The sequence below is a fragment of the Eulemur rufifrons genome, chromosome 18 (genome assembly GCF_041146395.1).
Source record: "Eulemur rufifrons isolate Redbay chromosome 18, OSU_ERuf_1, whole genome shotgun sequence".
NCBI lineage: Eukaryota > Metazoa > Chordata > Mammalia > Primates > Lemuridae > Eulemur > Eulemur rufifrons.
In genome coordinates, this window is record NC_091000.1 from 49,549,488 (window position 1) to 49,565,389 (window position 15,902).

A 15,902-nucleotide genomic window follows, 5' to 3' on the forward strand; every position below is an offset into this window, starting at 1 on the left:
AGTTGTTACTGTTCTCTAGATAGAATTTACAAAATTCTTTTTGTAAAGGACCAGATTGTAAATATTTTAGTCTTTCTTTATTGCGTACTCTTTGTTTCTTTATTTGTTACAAGCCTTAAAAATATATAAAAACTGAGGGGGGAGGAGAGGATGAATAAATTCATAATGTTCATAATGTGGCACCAGCTGTCTGGGGGAGGGGCATGCTTATAGATCTGACTCGGGCAGTGCAAGGCAATTTATGTAACCAAAGCGTTTGTACCCCCATAATATTCTGAAATAAAACTTAAAATATAAAAACCATTCTTAGCTCCCAGGCAGTACAAAAACAGGCCTTGAGGGAGGGCGTGGTGGCTCACGCCTATAATCCTAGCACTCTGGGAGGCCGAGGCGGGAGGATTATTTGAGCTCAGGAGTTAGAGACCAGCCTGAGCAAGAGCGAGACCCCCGTCTCTACTAAAAATAGAAAGAAATTATATGGACAGCTAAAAATATATATAGAAAAAATTAGCCAGGCATGGTGTTGCATGCCTGTAGTCCCAGCTACTCGGGAGGCTGAGGCAGGAGGATCGCTTGAAGCCAGGAGTTTGAGGTTGCTGTGAGCTAGGCTGACGCCACGGCACTCTTGCCTGGGCAACAGAGTGAGACTCTGTCTCAAAAAGAAAAAAAAAAAAGATAGTGAAGTTACTTTCTACCATTTCAAGAAAGGGTATTTTCTTGAGAAAGACTGGATAAATAATTTAGAAATGGGTATGTGACAGAATTATTTTCTTCCTGCCTGAATGAAGAGGGAGTTCTAGCGGCAAGCAAGGTATAGCTAAATAGGCTTATTTAGAACTAACACAGGTACCCTCAGATGAAAGGAGAATTAGGGGAGGTTGTATGATTTCTTATTTGTGTTATACATTTGCTCAATGCATTTTTTTTTCTTTCAGGGATTTATGGGTTGGATATGAAGAAGATCTTTGGAAAATAGATAGAAAAAAATTCAATGAAAGAAACAAAATATATCCCATAGCCTAAGACTCCAAAATTGCTTAAGAAAATTAGGACAACAAGTTTCAGTCTAAACTGTAAATAATCTCAATGAGAATGAAAAAAGAGAGGCATTTAAAGAAACCAGTGTGAGCACAACATTTTCTTAGGAGTTCAGAATTTTAAAAGGTTTATACAATAGATGAAAGAGGGAGTACTTTCCCAAAAATGAATGCAACATTAGCAAAAGCCTACAGAAACAGTGTTTGAAAAGATAAAACCAAGAACAAACTGAAAGTTAGATCCTCCTCCTTAAAAGCTGAAGGTTTTTGTAAGAAGTAATGGTGGGATTAAGTGCAGATTGTTATGAGGGCTGGGTTAGGACCAGCTGCATAATTTGCAAAACCCAGTGCAAAATGAAAATTTGAGTCCCCTTTAAAAATATATATATATATTAATAATTCCAAAATGGTGACAGTAGAGCATTAAACCAAGCGTCGGGCTCTCCTGAGCAAGAGCTCAGGTTGCATGCTTAGGAAGCAGGCCCTGGCCTGGGTGCTCAAGAGTGCCCAAATCCTGCCCCGTCCAGCCATCTCCTCTCCCTTTGAGGTTCTAGAGGGAGATGCTCCAGGTACAACAGTATGTAAGATGCCATAGTGGGCACCCCTTTTTTTAAGTGGTTTCCTATAACTGCCTCTTCAGGGCTTCCTGGTACAAAATCTAGGCTCAGGACATAGAGTCTTTCTGCCAAGTAGAAACTAAGAATGCCTGAAGGTTTATGTAAATAGAGGAGACAAAAAAAGAGTAAATGGTTGTTGATCTGCCAGAGGGCATCAACCATGCTAAGAGAAATAGAAAAGTACACTCTAGTGACCACTCCCCTAAGCAGAAATATCCCATTCAGTTATTTTAGAATCTAATCAGATTAGTAGCACCTTCTCTGGGAGGGGAATAATGATGGAGGTTAGAAAGGAAGACTTCTCCTTGTCCCCTTATTCCACCCTGAAGGAAAAGGGCATTTCAAACTATATTAGAATTTAAAAACAAACATACAAAAACAGCAGGCTGGCTGCAGTGTGTTGTGTCTGCAGTCCCAGCTACTGGGGAGGCTGAGGTATGGCTGAGCCAGGAGTTCAAGGCTGCAGTAAACTATGATTATGCTACTGCACTGCAGTCTGGGTGACAGAGCAAGACCCTGTCTCAAAAAAAATTTTTTTTTTTTTTTTTGTTGAGACAGAGTCTCACTTTGTTGCCCAGGCTAGAGTGAGTGCCGTGGCGTCAGCTTAGCTCACAGCAACCTCAGACTCCTGGGCTTAAGCGATCCTACTGCCTCAGCCTCCCGAGTAGCTGGGACTACAGGCATGCGCCACCATGCCCGGCTAATTTTTTCTATATAGATTTTTAGTTGTCCATATAATGTCTTTCTATTTTTAGTAGAGACGGGGTCTCGTTCTTGCTCAGGCTGGTCTCGAACTCCTGACCTCGAGCGATCCACCCGCCTCGGCCTCCCAGAGTGCTAGGATTACAGGCGTGAGCCACTGCGCCCGGCCAAAAAAAAATTTTAAATTAAAAAAACCAAAAGTCTAAGAGAGTATTCTCTGCTGCTTTGATGCAGTTAGCATAAATGCTAAGAGATAAGGATGAGCGAGGAAAGTGACCAATTATTTTTCTTTGTCCTCTTTGTAATGCAATATTTAGCAATCTGCAAAGTTTTAAGAAAGAAAAAAAATGAAACCCAATAAGTATGTATGAACATCAGATAATAAAGCAGATGTTTTAAATTAATTTAAGTGTCTAGAACTAGACAAAATACATCCCAAGGATATCAAAGGAATAGGTAAATGCGCTCAGAGTCATTGTGATTACTCTTTGAGAAATGATAGGTGGCCGGGCGCGGTGGCTCACGCCTGTAATCCTAGCACTCTGGGAGGCCGAGGTGGGCGGATTGTTTGAGCTCAGGAGTTAGAGACCAGCCTGAGCAAGAGCGAGACCCCACCTTTATAATTTAAAAAAAAAATAAATAAATAAATAAAGAAAAGAAAAGAAAAAAAAGAAAGAAAGAAATGATAGGACACATGAGGAGAAACCAGAAGACTGGGAGGAGAAATTCAAATTTTCTTTTCTTTCTTTCTTTTTTTTTTTTTTTTGAGACAGAGTCTCACTCTGTTGCCCAGGCTAGAGTGAGTGCAGTGGTGTCAGCCTGGCTCACAGCAACCTCAAACTCCTGGGCTCAAGTGATCCTTCTGCCTCAGCCTCCCGAGTAGCTGGGACTACAGGCACATGCCACCATGCCTGGCTAATTTTTTTTTTTCTATATATAGTTTTTAGTTGGCCAAATAATTTCTTTCTATTTTTAGTAGAGATGGGGTCTCGCTCTTGCTCAGGCTGATCTCAAACTCCTGAGCTCTAGCTATCCACCCGCCTCGGCCTCCCAGAGTGTTAGGATTACAGGCGTGAGCCACCGCGCCAGGCCTCTTTCTTTTCTTTCTTTCTTTCTTTCTTTTTTTTTTTTTTTTTTTTTAAGAGAAAGAGTCTCCCTCTGCTTCCCAGGCTGGAATGTAGTGGTGAGATTATAGCTCTTTGTAACCTCAAACTCCTGGGTGCTAGTGATCCTTCTGCCTCCGTCTCCTCAGTTACCTGGTAATTTCTTTTTAAAGCTATTCAAATTTAGCAGTGCGGGATTGTATATCAACTTTAGTGACACTAATGTTAATAAATGCTGATAACCCACTGCCATTGGACTAATGTTAATAAGTTCTGATAACCCACTGCCATCGGGTCAGCCACGACCTGGTAATTTTTCAAGTTTTTGTAGAGACGGGTTGGTGGTGGGGGAGGAGGGGTCTCATTATGTTACCCAACTTGGTCTCAAATTTCTGTCCTCAAGCGATCCTCCCACTTTGGCTTCCCAAAGTGCTGGGATTACAGGCCTGAGCTACCCGCGCTCAGCCCTCAAAATTTTTAAAAAGAGGAGAAAGTTTAATCCTCAAAATTAAACTAGTAAATTTGACATTGGCTGTTAGTGAATTGTGAACAAACACCACTATACAAGGAGTTTGCAAGGACTTATGTAAGAATGAGATGATGATAAAAGCCACCATATGTGTTCTGTAAACAAGTCCTTTCAATAAGTCTCTCTTTTTTAAAAAAGATGGGGAGGCACAGTTATGGTGGTAAATCAAGGGAATACAAAAGAAGTAATTCCAGCAAAATGATGAGCAAAACCTAGCATGCACTCCTTGAGGACAAGATGAAGAAATAGTGGTCGATGACTCAGCAGTGTGAACAATCCAAACAGTAATGATGAATTAATACATCAGGGTCAACTAGTGCAGGAGTCTCTGTGGCATCTCACAAAGCTCTGCCTTATCACTGTCCTCTTTGGGAACTTTATGGGTAATTTACATGCTAGCACAGAGGCTTACTTATCAAGTTCAAAGATTATCCCAAACTAGAAGGGATAGTTAACACAATGACTTGACTAAAGATTCACAACCATCTCCATAGGCTGTAATCCCTATCTCAAACCAACAGGTTGACATTTTGACTAGAATAAAGAGATGTTTTTAGAGCAAAACAAATTTTTTACAAAAAGAGGAAGGTGGTGGCCAAGCTTGGTAACAACTCAAAACAAACAGAAAACTTAGAAGTTTGTATTCATTATGCACGAAAATGAATCAACTCTAAAATGTAGCTGTTGAAAAAGTTAATACTGCTTTGGACAAATTATCAGAAACAACAGTAATCATTATTGAGAGGGAATTATGAGCACTAGCTGTGGAGTTGGACTGGTTGAGTGACCTTGAACTAATTTCTTTTTTTTTTTTTTTTTGAGACAGAGTCTCACTCTGTTGCCCAGGCTAGAGTGAGTGCCGTGGCGTCAGCCTAGCTCACAGCAACCTCAAACTCCTGGGCTCAAGCGATCCTCCTGTCTCAGCCTCCCGAGTAGCTGGGACTACAGGCATGCACCACCATGCCCGGCTAATTTTTTCTATATATATTTTTAGCTGTCCATATAATTTCTTTCTATTTTTAGAGGTGGGGTCTCGCTCTTGCTCAGGCTGGTCTCGAACTCCTGAGCTCAAACGATCCGCCCACCTCGGCCTCCCAGAGAGCTAGGATTACAGGCGTGAGCCACCGCGCCCGGCCGAACTAATTTCTTAACCTCTTTGTGACCATATTCCTCCATCTCCATTTTTATTTTTGTTTATTGATTTATTTATTTTTTGAGACAGAATCTCACTCTGTTGCCCAGGCTAGAGTGCCGTGGTGTCAGCCTAACTCACAGCAACCTCAAACTCCTGGGCTCAAGCAATCCTTCTGCCTCAGCCTCCTGAGTAGCTGGGACTACAGGCATGCACCACCGTGCCCAGCTAAGTTTTTCTCTGGATTTTTAGTTCTCTGGCTAATTTCTTTCTATTTTTAGTAGAGATGGGGGTCTCACTCTTGCTCTGTCTGGTCTTGAATTCCTGACCTCGAGTGATCCTCCCTCCTCGGCCTCCCAGAGTGCTAGGATTACAAACGTGAGCCACTGAGCCCGGCCCATAATGCTCCACTTTTAAAATGGAGGGTAAGTAATACCTACTTCACTGGGTTCTTTTGAATATTCAGTGAGATAATACATATAAAACATTTAGAACAATGTTTAATTAATATTAGCTGTTATTGTTCTGTTCTGGGCACTTTATACACATTTGTATGTGTGTGTGTGTGACTTTTTATTACATGTATTTATTAAGAAATTATACACACTAAACATATCAAAACAGTACTAAAAGGTATACACTGAAAAATTCTGCCTTATCAGTCCCTCTACCAAGAGATTAAATTAAAAATTACCTTTCATTTTTCTGTACAAGTGGGTATATAGAATGCACAATGCTCAGCACCTTTGCTTTTCCTCTCGACATTGTGTGTATCTTATAGACTTTTCCATATCAGTTTATATAGATCTATTCCATTCTTTTTCTTTTTTTCCTCTTTAGAGATGTCATCTTGCTATGTTGCTCAGGCTGGTCTTGAACTTTTGGGCTCAAGCGATCCTTCTGCCTAAGCCTCCCAAGTAGCTGGGATTATAGGCACCTGCCACTATGCCAGCCTATTCCATTGTTTTTTTTTTTTTTTTTTTTTTTTTGAGACAAAGTCTCACTGTGTTGCCTGGGCTAGAGTGCTGTGGCGTCAGCCTAGCTCACAGCAACCTCAAAAACCGGGGCTCAAACGATCCTCCTCCCTCAGCCTCCCAATAACTGGGACTACAGGTGCGAGCCACCATGCCCAGCTAATTTTTTCTATTTTTAGTAGAGACAGGATCTCACTCTTGCGCAAGCTGGTGTCAAACTCCTGACCTCAAGGGATCCTCCCGCCTCGGGCTCCCAGAGTGCTAGGATTACAAGCATGAACCACCTTGCCGGGCCTACTCCATTCTTTTTTAAACTGCATAATATTCCATTGTATAGATGTGCCATAATGTATTTACCCGTCCCCAACCAGTGTTCCTTTAGGTTTGTATTCAGTCTTTTGTTTTCACAGACAAGCTACTATGAACTTCCTTATAGCTCAGACACTGGAGTCAGATTGGGTTTAAATCCCTGTGCTATCACTTATTAACTCTGTGACAGTGGGTAAATGTCTTAGCTTTACCGACCTTAACTGCCTTAACTGTAAAATGGGGATAATAATCGTGCCAAACTCATAGGGCTCTTGTGAGGATTAAATGTAAAGTACCTTGCTTGGTGCTCATATATAGTATGCTCTCAGTAAATATAAAATACTCCTCTTTTTTACTTTCACACTTTATATGCATTAGAGTTTATCTGGAGGATGAATTCTTAGAAGTGGAATTGCTAGACTGAAGGAAGTTCGTCTAAAATTGATAATGATAAATTGTCCTCTGTGTTGGATCATCTGTTTGATCCTCTAGGTCTGCACTCTACCTGCTCCCAGTTCTGTACCCCAGGAGGCCGACCTCTATGAAACTGTATCACCCCGTGTCTTTGCCCACCGGTGTCCAATCAGGATCCCTCTGAGAGATGGGAGGGCAGGAGGACGGAGCCCCAGGCCTCTGTTGGGCAGAAGCTACACTCCTTTACCAGAAACCGGCTCCTGCTGGGCAGTTGCTCCCCAGGGGCCTGACACTCACCAAGTTTCAGAAAACCTTCTCTCCACTTGCCCAGTCAGGTCTGGCAGTAACTGCTTCCTGCAGTGGCTTGTCCTTGAGCACTTCACCAACCCTGCAGGTTCCCTTGACCATGAGCACATCTCTATAAATAATCCTTTCGTTCAACTTCCTTCAGTTACCCTTTTAACATGCCACCTGCCTGGTGCACGATCCAGGTCACACTCCCACTGATTTGCTATGAGAATACCTGTTCTCCCATACTGTTGCTGATACTGTGATGTCAGATATTTTTAAGATTTTACCTAAAATTCTCCTTCAACTCTTTATTTTTTTCTGAGTACCAGTGCCATTATTTGTCTTTTATCACAGTGTTTCCTGTTAAACTTTATTTCTTAAAGGCCTTTGTATAAGTAAAGATGTATATTATTTCCTCTATATTGTATTAGTTCAATTAAGAATATCAGAAAACTCAATCAAAATAATGTTACGAATTACGGGAGACTTTCTCCTGGACCTGGTTTGGTGTTTGTAAAAAAAAAAAAAAAAAAAAGAATTATTGGAGACTTTTAAAACTTTACTCCAACATATTGCATGCCACTAAGGAATCATTTTGTTAAGTGTGATGATGACATTGTGGCCATGTTTCCTGTTTTATTTTTATTTTCTGTTGCCTAGGCTGGAGTGCAGTGGTGTAATCGTAGCTCACTGTAACCTCAAACTCCTGGGCTCAAGGGATCCTCACTCTTCAGCCTCCTGAGTAGCTGGGACCACAAGTGTGTACCACTGTTCCCAGCTAATTTTATTTATTTATTTATTTATTTCTATATCCCAAGTCATCAAGCAGTATCCTTTTTTTTTTTTTTTTTTTTTTTTTTTAGAGACGGGGTCTCACTCTTGCTCAGCCTGGTCTCAAACTTCGGACTTCAAGCAATCCTTCCACCTGGCCTCCCAGAGTGCTAGCATTACAGGTGTGAGCCACTGTGCCCGGCTTTGTATCTTTTTTTTTAGAAACAGGTTCTTTCTATGTTGCCCAGGCTGGAAGTGGCCATTTTTAAAAAGAAAAAGAAAAAAAAATACTTTATCTTTAGAGATAGTCTCTAAAATACTTATAAGTGAAATAATATGATACCTTAGATTTACTCCAAATTATTCCAGAAAAATAAAAAAATAGAATGTGGGGAATACATGGAACATGACTGGGAAAATGAAGATAGTTGTTGAAAGTAGATAACAAGTATGTAGTGTTCCTTTTTACCCACTCTTCCCCTTTCCGTATCCATTCATTATCTCCACTCTTGTGTTTTAAAAGTTCCAAAATAACAAGTAAACCAACAAACACACAAACACAGAGACAACTAAAAAAATTAAGTTGGGGAGGTGAATGTCCAGTGAGCTCCCCAGATGAGGTGCTTACCCCAACCCTGACGCAGGTGGCATCAAGGCGATCCTGGTCTTCAACAACCACAGGAAGCCACAGCTCTCCACGTTCTGGAGTGTAGACACACAACAGCAAATCATCAGGGACACTTTCCATTCCGCATCTGAGAGAGACGGAAATGTAATTTTCTAGAAGGAGGGTTATAAATTGGAGGATATGGCAATAAACTGACTTCTAGACATTATGCAACATCATATTTTTTCCGTGTGAATTCTTCAAAAAATGAACTTGGTATTTTAGATCTAATTCAAGTATTTGTAGAAACATTAGGCAAGTGTCTTTGAAAATGTCTGTGAACTGGATTTAATTTTCTGTGTAGATGAGGCTCACAATATTCTTGCAGAAATGGTGACGGGGGAATGATACTGGAACCAACAAGAGTGAAATTGTTATACAAATTAATGCAGAAAATAAACTGGAGAAACTTGGGGCCATAATGAATAAAATATATAAAGAATATAAATCTTCCTAAGATTCCAAGAGACATAAACACTGGTGACATCAGTATAAAAGTGCCAAACCTGACCTCTTTTAGATAAAAAATTAAAAAGGCTACTCCCAGTAAAATCCAGGGGGAAAAGTCGTCTAAATTTACCTCATAGTTGTGTACCAAAAATAGAGGAAAGTCTTAACTTTTGCTCTTGCACGTAAGTCCAGGTACTGTATAGAAGTTGTGTAAAGTGCTTTGTGAAGTTCAGTGTCGGTTTCCTTGCTCAGTGATTTTAAATAAATTGAGTAGTTCCAGTGTGATTTTTTTTCTACGCTGCATTCCTATGCCCACTGAAGGCATGCCTCCTCTGTATATTGGCTACTACAGTATTTTGAAAAGTATTTGAGATATTTCTTTAATTATGTACAACCCAAAATAGTGGTGTTTTGTATGCATTACAAGTGCAGCATTCCTTAATTCTTTGCTGTTTGTTACAATTATCATTTAAAGAACCAAGTGTGGATTGCATGAAAATATCATGACCTTTTTCTCTTAGTTTAAATAAACTCCAAGGTAACTGGGGAAAAAAAAGTGGAACAATTTCTAAAGGTCCATACCACAATATTATCTGCATGCAGTCCATTAGGTATGGCTATTAATAAAAATTAATCATAACCTTTTCATTGTAATTTTATGTCCACATTATATTTGGGTATCTCCCAAAAGAAAAATTTCAAACATATATGGCTGATCCACAGATTTCTCACATCCTTTTTATTTTTAAAAATTTTGTTTGTTGGTTACTAAACTAACTTTATTCTTTTGAGCTTTTGTTTCTTTCAAAAAATGTCCCTTTGAATTGGAGAATTTGACCTTGATATTCTGTTGGTTGGAAAGAGCCTAAGGCAACATAAAGTAAGTGCCTTTCATTAAAAGAGTTCAGAAGTACATTTGATGATCTCTACCACTTACTAAAATATTTATTTCTTCCTGGAATAATTTTGAAGTAAAAAGGTGGGAAATACATTTGTTGGGCTACTGCTTCTTTGATTTCTTTATTCCCTCTCACCTTTTTCCCCCTATTGTCTTGCAAAACTCACTGATAGATGCTAACTTGAAGAATTCAGAATTTCTGGGAGAGTAGAAACCAGTCTGGAAATCCTGTGTAGTTTTGAGACTCTTATGACAGTTTGGGATTGTGTGGACACCCACAAAATGAAAATAATTAGACAGTGAGATTCATCTTGTTAGACCGAGATCTATGTTGCACTGTGTGACATGAAAGGCAACCAGAGGTTGGTCCAGGAGGCCAATTCTTTGGCAATGTTGGGCAGTGGGTCACATCTGCACCAGGAGACCTCTGCCACTTTCCCTCCATCTCTGCCTCCTCATTGGCCTGTACGCGGACCTCTCCCTGCTCTCTTCTTGTATCACTTCCAGGGAATTCTTGAAATATTTTAAATACACATGAAAATTGAAAGAATAGTGCTATGAAAGCCTGTATACCTCTACCCAGGTTCAGCAACGATCAACATCTTGCCACATTTGTTTATCTCTCTGCACATACTTCTTTTTTTTTTTACTGAAACATTCAAAAGTCATTATGACATTTCTGCTCCTTCTAGTTCTTCCTGTTCCTCCTGAGTTTTAAATTTTGTTTTCAGTCTTTCTGTATGCTGGTTCCTTTTCCTAACAACTTTATATAGCCTTCTTAGTTAAAAAGGAAAAAAAAAGTTTCTTAACTTTTTCATCTCTTTATCTTTTTCAGAGCCCACTTTCTCAAAAGAGTCCACACTCCTGTTTTCCACTTCCGACCTCCGAGTCAGTGTCAAGGGACTGCAGTCTGCCCTCTGCACAACTTCACCTCAGCACCATCAGGGGCCTCGTGACTGGGAAACCCAACAGAGGCCTGGCTTCTCCTCTTGGTATGCCACATCGTTGAGCTCCTTCTCGAAATCCACTCCTCCTGCCAGGGCATAGTTGACTCGAGATGCACCTGCCTCCCCAGCTGTCTCGGAACCCTTCGCCGACTCCCCTTTCTGCTTGTCCCTTGAACCTGGGCATTCTACATGGCTCCATCTCTATCCTTTATCTCAAATCAGGAGCTCAAACATTTTGCCTCTTATTAAAGGACTATCAGGTATCAGTAAGAAGATGAAGAGAAACTTTTCATGTGAAAGAACCCACGAGAATGTCTGCTTCACAAAATACTTCCTTTTGATCCTCCACTTACAGGTTTTCTGGACTTTGCAGGTTTAATTAAAACCATACCCAAGGCTATTCAGAGGAAGGAATGTAGGTAAAAAGCAAAAATGATCTTGCCTGTGAGTGGCTTAGAGAAAAAATTTGATGGAGAATGAAGCAAAATGTCATCTTTCTTAATTATGAAACTGTGGGATGTCATTTATCCAAGAAAATGTCCTGTCTCCCCCATCTCCTCAGATAATTTAAAGTTAACTATTACAAACCCCATTCACAGGCCAAATACACATAGTACACATTGATTTCTGGCCTTAATGCTTCACAGGGAGCTAATCAACCTTGCTTGAAAGGTCTTTATCTGGCTGGTCCGAAGGTAATGAGTTATCTCACTTGATTGTTCACAGTCAGTTACAGATTGAACTCCTTGTTCTACTACTTTCCCCCCTCCTCACTACTGCACTTGACTAGTCTTAAAAAAAATTAAAATTAAAAAAAAAAAAAGAAAGGTCTTTATCTAATTTGTTAAGCTTCAAAAGAGAAAAGCATGATCAACTCCCTGTATTACCCGAATGATAGGTGAATGTTTCCTTCAGGGAACATGTCACTATTGAGGAGACAACACCTAGGCGGAGAATTAAGTCTGGGCTGAGAAGCAGTGGATCTTCAGACTAGCAGATAAAAAGAATCAGCGAGCAGTGCTGATGCATCAGAAAAAGGAACATGGAAGGAGGCACCAGGCCCTTTCACAAAGTTTTTTGTTGTTGTTTTTAATGGAATAAGAAAACTGGATAGCTAAATCAAGAAAAATGCAGAAAATAAATTAGCTTTTCAGATGAGCATTAATAAGCAACATGTTTCTTATTGGAAAATAAAAGCTAAAAAAAGAAACACTTTTAAAGTGAGCTAGTTTCCCTTTTAGTTTTTTTTCATTTTCCAAATATGGTAAAAGTGTAGCAGCTGCAGATTTAACAGAAGTAACACAACTGATGTTATGAGGAAGTCACAGATATATTGGTTTTGGTCTTTGTTGTTGTCTTCTAAAAATAAAACAGTTGTCTTTTTAATTTTTTATTTCATATTATATATATTGAACACTCTCAAATATCTAAAGGATCCCAATCAAAAATTTTTAATAGCAAAATAATCTTGAAGGGGCTTATTTCTTATGGGTTCACTAAAACAATTAGGAAAGTAGAGGAAAGAATAGTTAAAAAGATATATTTGGACTGATAATCTACTTTTGATCTAACTAGAGCCTAAACTAATTATGAATCTTTTAGGCCTGCTTTATTATAAAATGGCAGCCCAGTTGTAACAACTTACTCTGATTTCATCATCGAAAGTCTAGTACAAGTGAAATACAAATGAAGTCTAGAGTTCAGTTCATAGTAATGTGTCAATGTTGGTTTCTTATTTTGGCAGCTGTTTCACAGTAATGTACAATGTTAGCATTGGGGGAAACAGGATGAGGGTTATATGGGAACTCTCTGTAATACCTTTGCAATCTTTTTATTATATAAATGTAAAATTGTGCTACAATAAAAAGTTTATTTAAAAAATAAGCCTAGCATGTGGTAATGATAACAATGGATGTTTAGATAATGACTTGCTCAGTATTCTCCAGGTGGTTACTATAATCATTAGAATTATACATAAGAAAAAGCTTAGTCAAAATTTTGGCATTTTCCAAGTAAATCCATGTTTAAAAAAATCAGCTAATTTTATCAATTCTAAACTAACAAGTAACCAATAAAGCACAATTAGACTAAGAACAGTTCTGGGATAGTTTGTGAAATATATGGAAATAACTGTCTTTCTTGAGGCTGAAAGAGGTTGGATGAGACCAGCTGATCAAAAGAAAACTATCACCTGCCAATTTCTGCTGCATTCTTGGTTAATTTAGAAAGAAAGGAAAAGAACCTGAGGAAATCAGATGCCCATATGTTTCTTCTTTTTCCATTCCAGTATTCTGATATGCCTGAAGTTAGGGCAATTGGAATGATCCAAAAATCCATGAGATGGGGCTCTTTCAACAAATAATTTTGTAGAGCTCATTAAGTATCACATACCTTCTTATCAAGCAAAAAAACAAAACTAAAGAACCTCTGTCCATTATGACTCTCATTGATTCCACCTCATTTTTTGATATTTAGTCTTACAGACCAGTCATTGACAAACAACAGTGCATGGGCCAAACGTGGCCCATCTTCTTTTTCATTAAAATCTGAGTAAAGAATGGTTTTACATTTTTAAATGCTTGAAGAAAAAAAGACCAACAGGAAAATAATATTTCATGACACATGAAATGAAACTCAAATTTCAGCATCCATAAATAAAGTTTTATTGGAACACAGCCAATCTCATTTGTTTGTGTATTGTTCATGGCTGCTTTCCTGCTGCGATGGCAGAACTGAGCAGTTGCGACAGAGACTATATGGTCTGCAGGGTCTAAAATATTTACTCTCTGACCATTTACAGAAAAAGTTTGCCAATCCTGTTATAGACAACTTTCCCAACATATACACACACCTCCCTCTTGGTTTTCAGGGCGATGTTCTTCTTTGACTTTCTACTTTCCCAACTGCCACTCTGGGATTTAAGCAGTGATAGGACAGGGGTGGTCTGGTGAGGACCAGACTGGGAGTGTGGCTAACCAGGATGGGGCTGGAGGACACGAATAGAAAGGTAAGACATCAAGTACCAGAAGAGCTAATATATAGCTGAAGAGGCTAGGCAGGTCCTACAAATCTGTTAGAAAGGAAGTCCCATTTTAAGAAGTCAATTGAGGAACAGGAGACATGAGGCATGAACGATCTAAGCAGACAGAGCTTAGAAGGTCAGCGTTTGCAGGAGCTGCATTCATAAGCAGGGTGAAACCAAACCCAAGGTCTAATCTTACAGCAAAGGTGATTGTCCCATTTTGCACAGCTCTCTGGACTCAGACAGCCTTAGGTCCAAACCTACTAATGACATTCAGAAGGAAATCAAGGAAGTACCTGAGGTGAACCTCACCGTCTTCACAAATTTAATTCCTGTGATAGATGCTGAAGAATGGCCACATGTGTCTCCTCTACTTGACTTTTCTCAATATTCAGTTCCACACAGTACTGATGACAAGATAGTTTTATTTTTCTATTTTTATTTCTTATTATTACTTTTTTTAGAGATGAGGGTCTTGCCATGTTGCCCAGGCTATACTTGAAATCCTGGGCTCAAGGGATCACCCTACCTCAGCTTTCCAAAAAGCTGGGACTACAAGCATGTGCTGCCATGCCGGGCTGATATTTTTACTTTTATATCCCATCAAAATAACCATGGGTCAGAAGCTTGTTCTTCCTTCATGATCAGGCCATATATTTGGTGCCATTACCAAAATGAAAAGCTATTTTCTTTCCAACCTCCTAAGCAAGAAAATCTTCCTTGTAAGTCACCAAAAGTCCCAAGTACCTACATTCATTCTAATTCCCACCCAACTATACAGAAAGTATATAATGAACCAAAGTGGGGAGAGGAAAAGTGACAAAAAGAGGGAGATAGTTTAAGTTGTGCTGATTTAATCATTTTAATAGCCAGGTATGAGAATAGATCATCTAAAGCTGATAGATCAAAGACTAGTCAAATAAGTATATTTAAAAATGTTAAACTAAATATTAAGAAGAACAGAAAGAGGGAATAAGTGGTAACATAATTCATTTCATCAGTGTTTATAGTCTGGAGTCAATTGGTTCTGTCTAAAGAAATAGAGGATTAAGTGTATTATATAAATGTGTAGTTATAAAGGTAACCACTAGAACAAAACTATAAATATTAACATAAATTTCCTTATAAATTAAGAAACATACACACAAAATGGAGTGCAATAGTGAAATATTCAAAAAATATAAACAAACACACAACCCCCCCCCCAAAAAAACATCATATAAAATGTGACGCAGAATTAAGATCAAACGCATATGTATATGGGCTAAATTCACTGTGACACTTTTGCCTACCTAAGAGCTATTTCCCTGCTCTTTCCCTGTTACCAGCAACCTTGTTTTGTTGGGAGGATGTACCCAGCCCTAGGGATGAGTCACTATTGGCTAAGTCAGGCATAGCCATTCTGTGTCCTTTTATCAGCCTTCTTTACATCTCAGAATAGCCACTTATACGGCCAAAGAGATTTGAGGGGAAGTTGCCGGCAGCACTACTGGAAAAGATCATTTTTTTCGCTGAGAAGAGTAGTCCCAGGAGGATAAAGATTTTTACCCTGACTACCCTCTGTTTTCTGCCTTTGAGCTGTGATGCTGGGAGCTATGGCAGCCATTTTGAATTCATGAATTAACAAGAACGGGCAGAGCAGGAGGAAGGAGCCCGTGATCCCATGACATGGCTGAGCTGCTGAATGAATGCCAGCTACCAAGTTGCGGTGTGACTCATATCTTTACTTTCAACTTTCATTTCTTTCTTCAGGCCTATACTAAAAAGAGGTCATGATTAATCTTGCTTAGCAAAATATTCCTCTCCAAAGCTTTTAACCATTTGCCTTTGTAGACAGTTTAGATATTTCGCTTGAAGCAGAGAACAGTTGATTTTGTACCAAAAATCATCCTAGCAGAGACTCTTCCCGGCTTCAGATTGTATACGTGGTCTCAATGTTCAGCCTGCGGCATAGAATCCCAGAACGCTGCAAGTAGCAATGCGGTAACAGAAAGTCATTCAGGAAGGAGCTTCTGAAGGTCACACACGGTTCTGTAAAC

General features: G+C 39.3%; 1 protein-coding gene and 1 pseudogene across 1 annotated transcript in view; one reads left to right on the top strand and one right to left on the bottom strand.

The window, feature by feature from the left end:
• ALDH5A1 (aldehyde dehydrogenase 5 family member A1) overlaps positions 1–15,902 on the bottom strand; it is a 277,572-nt gene that overhangs the window by 74,021 nt on the left and 187,649 nt on the right. The gene's annotated exons all lie outside the window — the stretch shown is intronic.
• LOC138398802 (AP-3 complex subunit sigma-1-like) lies at positions 1,504–9,070 on the top strand (annotated as a pseudogene).